Consider the following 6,635-nt stretch of genomic DNA (forward strand, 5'->3'; position numbering starts at 1 on the left):
ACAAAAAAAAACGAGAGAAAAATAGCGCAAAGAAAACAAAAAACCAAAAACAAAACGAGAGGCTAAAAGTCCAAACAGCTGCGCTCAGAGTTTCTCCTCGTCACAGCGCTCTAAATCAAACCAGCAAAGGAGAGACAAAGAGAGAGAGAGAGAAAGAGAGAAAAACAGAGAGAAAGAGAAAAAAGAGAAAGAGCGAGAAAGAGAGAGAGAGACGGAGAGAGTGAGAGAGAGAAAAAAAATAGAGAGAGATAGAGAGAGAGAAGATAAGCGCTCATCATATGTCATTTAGCCTCTGGAGAAAACGCAAAGAAACGTCTAAGAAAACACAAAAGCAAAAAACGAGAGACAAAACAAGAACCAAAAGAGAGAATCACCAAATGAGGAACAAATCTCCACTTAGATTTATCATCACAGCGCACAAAACGAAAGAAGAGCGGGAGAAAAATAGCGTAAAGAGAGCACGAAAAAAGATATCAAAAACAAAAACGAGAAGCTAAAAACCAAACAGCTGCGCTCAGATTTTCTCGTCACAGCGCACAATATCAAAACTAGAGAAAGACGACAAAAACTAGAAAACAAGTAGAAACGGAAAAGAATGTGAAAAACGCTTAACCAAAACAAAAAATTGCGCTCAGGAATTACCATCACAGCGCAATACAAAACTTGTAAAATAACAGACAGCCAAGAAAGCCAGAGAAAAGCTCGAAAGAATCAAAAACTTATCATCGCGTGTACAACAGAAAACAAAAAGACAACCAAAAACGACTGAAAGAACCAAAATGCTCGGGATTTATCAACAAATCACTGTATAAAAAATCATATTATGACCACAAAAGCAGAAACATCATCACATATCAACCAACTCAGACTGGCTCTCCAACCAGCCTTACTAAAAAGTAAACTACATAAAATCAAGGGAGTCAAAAATAAATGAACTCAACCATGCCTATTTATAACAGGCTATCACTTGAACAAACGATTATTTATTGTTCGATTTATAAGCGCGAGAACTTCCAGTCTTCCATTTCCATTAAGATGGCAACGATCAGTTTCACTGAAATGTTTGATTTTAAGCTTAGGCGGTACAAAGTTTTGCTTCAACTCGTTAAAAATAAGTTTGTTAGTTTTTTCGACAAGTTCAGCAGCAACATCTCGCCTCTTCCAAACACCAATAACAAAGACCTCAGTGTTTCCATATCGGGAAACGCATCGAGCGAAGCTCACAAGATTAGCCATGATTTAATCAGGAGTTTTTTCAGGATTTTGCCGGAAAGGAGTCAGGTCGTTGCTTCCGACCGCCAAGACAACATAATTGTATTGACGCGCTGTTATGCTGATTTGGGGACCAAGTTCATTTGATCTCATCCCTCCCCAAGCCAGAATGTCAATTTGATGTTGGCCGAGTAACGGGTCAGATTGAATGTCATTTCGTAAGTTTCGTATATTCGAATCTCCGATAAGAAGTATTGAACTAAATAAAAAGCAATTATATAGCAATCAATAAAAAGGAAAACAGGAAACACACATACACAAAGAAGCTTAGACAGTCAAATCTGCAAAAACATTTGAAGCCAGATAAATTTATAGACACAAAATTAGAACAGATAACGAGCTTATTTCTATGTAAATATGAACTAAACCTGAATAACTTACAAAAGATGACGTAAACTGAGTCGCGACGTTTTCTTCAAACCCTAAACATTGTAGGCGCAGTATTCTAAGTTCAAACTCCCAATGTTTCCAAGAAAATAAATCGATTCCAAGTATTGCATTCAAAACAAAATTGCGGAAAGGAACAAAAAATTGTCATTGCCTCTCCAAGCAACAACAAAAAAAAACAAAAAAGACGTCTAATTCTCCAATCAAACGCCCAAAAATCAATTATGCTCGAATCCTTCCTTAAGCACGCTTACCCTGAAGCTGTCGTTATTACAAGGGAAGACGACTGTTTTAAAGGCGAAAGTTTTGACATCACGAAGTTTTAAGGGACCTAAATCACTAAGCTCGAAACAATATCCTAAGGAAGGTTTACAGACATCGGTTACAATTTTCAATTCTTTGACATTCAAAAACTGTTTAACAACGGCATAGATGGTGCTTTCAGTCTTTGCATAACACTCTACTTTTACAAAGTTACTATCTTTTAATTGGAAAAAACATTCACTCATATTACCATTTAAACGCGTATACGACGTCAAACAAAATTTTTTCCCAACATCATTAAAATACCTTGCGAATACTAATTCAATGTTTTTCTCACGGCAAAAGTCTTTAACTTCATACGATAGTTTTGTAAAGGCCTCCAGTAAGTGAACTTTGCTTTCTCTTTCGTCACTCAAAAAGTCACCGTAAGAAATTTGATGTCTCAAAAACCGATCTACCATTTTTTCGGGATATTTAATAGTTCCTGAAAGAGCCGACAAAAGCTGGTGGTTCGCTGATTCGAAACAGAAGGCTGAAAAAAGCCAAAGAGGGCCATTTCTTCGCACCTGTTCAACTAAATGCCGCATTGTGTGGAAGTTATAAGATTGAGAGTCTGTTCCAAAAAGGTCAACAAAATTTTCGAAAAACTTCGCAATTAAAAACTCAGCCTGTTCCAAATTATTCGTACAAAATTCGGCATCTGAGAGTAAGCGTATAGAAAAACTAAGCCTGCAAAAACTGAGAAAATGACGAGAAGAAACACCGAGATCAAAAAAAACGAGAGGTCCTATATGGAAAAAGAACAGTTTGAAATCGAAAGCTTTCCAATAATTGATATCTGTAATTTTTCTAGTGCGATGTTGGATGTCAAAAGGAACTATACAAGATAGAACACGCTTCTGTAGCTCAGTTAACGAATTTCCTTTTGCTAAGGAAATCAAAAATTTTGAGAGGACTTTCCCTGTTCCTAAAAAAACTTGATGCATGGGATCGATAGGACAATCCCATGGAAAATTAAAAAATTTATTCAGCGGCGTCTGAGATTTAATACCGTGAACGATTGATTTTTGTTGTTCAGCTAATTCGCCACATCTTACAAAGTACTCATGCTCGCGAAGAAAAAAAGCTTTTGATACCTTGAAAAGCATTCTACGGTTTTGGTGGAAGCCTTTAATAAAACAATAAGCACAACTCTCGTATCCCATATGTTGTTTCATGCACAAAACATAGGCGGTCGCGGGTGCATCACAGACTATACTACGGAAACGAAATTTAACGAAACCCAATTTTTTTAAAAAGGCGCCCTTAGAAATATTCTCAAATTCTGCAGACACAGACAGTAGAAGTTTGTTGAAATCAGGTTTAGATTCGCCATACCAGAGTCCCATTAGACAAATATTAGCATAACTAGATCTCAAAACTGGAGGAAGGTTATAAATTTGAATCCACAAGGGCCACACAGATAACTTATTAGATTTAAAGACAGGAGCACCATCGGTATTGAAAACCAGTTGAAGCTCTCCCTTGCAAAACAAATCACTTTTAGTTTCCCAGCTACATACATTAGACCAGGATTGATTAATTAAAAACTCGTTCCTGCAAGCAATTCGATTGATTTGAGAAATTAGGTCCACAAAAAGCATTTTTGAACTTCCCATACATGTTGTTGTTACTATAGGTAGATCAAATAAAGGAATATCTGCAAACACTTGATTTGGATGTGGAAGAACAGTAGCAATAAGCTTTAGAATATCAGTTTTGGCAACTTCGGAAAGGCGGTGCTTATCTTTGATTCTATCAAACTTTTTTAGAAACTCATCGTGTGATACCTTAGAGCCCTCATATAAGCTAAAATCTAAGCTCTCAATAACAGGCAAGTTGTCAACTAAATTTTGTGTATCCGGCTCGTCAAAATTGGCTAAATTTTTGGGAGAGGATGTTTGAAAATTGTTGGGTTGTTCAATTGAGGGAGAAGTAGTGCTTATCGGCGAAACTATTAAAGGATTTTCTGGCTCAATGGTAGTCTCATCATTAACTGAGTTATCAACTGCTATCATTGGAGGTTCCGCAAGAAAATAATTATGAGATAACTTTCCAACTGGAGCAAAAATATCTCTATATGTGACTAAATCCAAAGTTTCTTCTTCCTCGTCTTCCGGAAAAAACATTCTAAACCTAGTGGGAAAACCTTGCCTCGATAAACTTTTTGGATGCTTCATTTCGTTATTTGAACTTATATTAGAGTCTGTTGGAGGAATGTTTTTATCAATTTTTTTTTCGTTTTGAACTGATTTCAGGAAAAGGATTACCGTGCATGCTTTTATGTGGACACAAACAAAACTGATCATTAGGGCCGAAAAAATGATTTTGGTAAGATATCGTTAGCTCCTCGCCCTCTTTAATATCACGCAAAGGTACACAAACCATAATGTTTTTTACATGAACATAAGCAACATTTGGGCGGCAAGAGGCGTTAATAAAAGAAATAGGACCTAACATTAACCACTGCACACCAACACGCGAGCTTTGAACAATTGAAAAATCGTTATAACCTTCAGCAATTTCCTTTTCGGGAATAGTAACAAGTAAGCCAATAATTCCAGGAATTTCAGTTCGATGATTGATATCACATTTCGCAAAAAGACCTATCTGCGAAAAACTTTCGGTCTGTAAATATTTCACAGGACTGTATTTCACCCACCGTAGACTTTTGCCATATTCACTGTCGAGGCAGCTCTCAACATCCCGCACGAAATCAGGTAAAGGAACATCAATCACAATCCTATGAGCAACCATTTCGCCTGAGTTAACCCACTTCTGGGTCAGATTACTATCAACAACCGCCAACTGCTGCCACGTCATGGGTACCTTACTGAGCTGTTGAGCGAAGCTGAGATACAACTTGAATTTTTTGGGATCAAGAATTGCCATCACTATCTCAAATAAAACAACGGAACTAATCGAGTCATAAATAATGAATCGAGTTGAGTTAAATCATTTCGAGGCGTTGTGTCAATAAAAAAAGTGAAAAACCAATGTTAAGTCAACTTGAATTAATTATGAACACACAAACACGAACTCATAGTTCAAGTACGGTTGCTCTCATATTTCTCATGACGACCCAATGAGTTTGCAGCATCCTTTGCTCGCCTCAGCGCGTATAGACTATCACCGCAAATCAGTTTAACAGCTTCTTAAAAAAACACTCGATAACCAAGACACCGACATTATTATTATTTTAAAATTATAGTTAAAAACCTTTGAAATAGAACTCGTCATCGGCAGAAGCAAGCCTGCGGCCTTCAAAATTGTGGTTGCTGCGTTGACCAAACCAACACGTATTCAACCTATCTTCCTTTGGAAGAATTGACCGTGCTAGAAATCTACCAACTGCTGCGTAGTCGCCAGACGAGCCTTCATAGGACAACAAATTAACACCCTTATAAACTAACGTCTTCCTAGGCAATGGAGCCTGAAGTTTTACACGTCAATCATTCTAAAACAATGAAATGACAAGTTGCTACCAACTTGCTTCTTGAAAGATAAAAAAAATTATATAATTAGAGGAGATTAAATACTAACAAGGACTTTCAGACCACGCGAAACTTCAAGCATTCGATTACGCGCATCCACTTCAACAACATTACTCCGTCTCAACACCGCTTCAAATGTCTCCAAACTATTATTAAGCGACTCTATTCCATCATTCACACAAAACATTTTGGTATCTGAAGCCGACAAGGACTAACATAGAACATTTTGACAGCTGTGCTTAGGGTTATTAACATTATGAGACCAAAAAAACAGTCAGCGGTCAACAAATGAATTTCAATGAAAATGTTCAACGAATAAACAAAATGATCAATTTAAAACAAATGGACCAGAAGAGTACTATATAATCTATAGAGCTCCGCTTAACCGTTTCTCACGAAGGCGTTGGTTGACAAGCCTCAGAGTATTGCGATACAGCTTATCAGTGTACTGATCGCCAAAACAAAACTTAACCGCTTTCTGATAGAGAGCAGTCCTCTCTGTATCAGCAGCTTTTCTTCCATTTATTCCACTTAGAGTTTTCTTTGGTTCGATACAAAGCGTTCGTCTTTCCTCATCGTCCCATAAAACCTTTACGATATTGAACGCCATTTCCACAAACGTAGCACCCCCTAGGTCGTGCAAATTTTGCCCTTTGAACATGAGGACCTCTTTTTCAACCTCCTGACAATCATCTTGTGCAGCCATGTCTGCATTGCGTGAGAGCGGGACCGGTGTTTCTGACATCCTATAAATCTCGTCAAGTGCCCGCCTGGAGAACTTTGACAGTTCGTCCAACAGACGATCGCTGCGATCCATTCTGGCCTCAATTCTTGAGATGACTCGTTCAAACCTTTGCACCAGGTCCATCTAGGAAAAACGAATGGTTGCTACCAACCACAAATATCCTTAAGAACTTAGAAACTTCATGATTTTCAAAGAAAAAAACAAAGTATACTCTAGACTATTCAACTCTGATTACATTCGAATTCAGCCCACTAAGTTTAATGACATTGGATGAATTACCAGGAAAAACAGTTATGTTCAAAACAGTATGCATTTCAATAAAAAAAAGCAGTTGCTACCAACCGCTAAAAAAAGCAGACAAAAACGATTTAATTTACCACTTGATCATTGTTGATGTTCACTGCAACCTCCTTATTAGGAACCACTCTCTTGTT

At 37.5% G+C, this 6,635-nt stretch overlaps 1 pseudogene; it reads left to right on the forward strand.

Annotated features, from left to right (window-relative positions):
* Positions 1–4,543, forward strand: part of LOC142348507 (uncharacterized) — a 5,706-nt pseudogene extending 1,163 nt beyond the window's left edge.
* Positions 4,544–6,635: the final 2,092 nt, after the last annotated feature.

Source organism: Convolutriloba macropyga, chromosome 10 (genome assembly GCF_964194025.1).
Source record: "Convolutriloba macropyga chromosome 10, txConMacr16.3, whole genome shotgun sequence".
Lineage (NCBI taxonomy): Eukaryota > Metazoa > Xenacoelomorpha > Acoela > Convolutidae > Convolutriloba > Convolutriloba macropyga.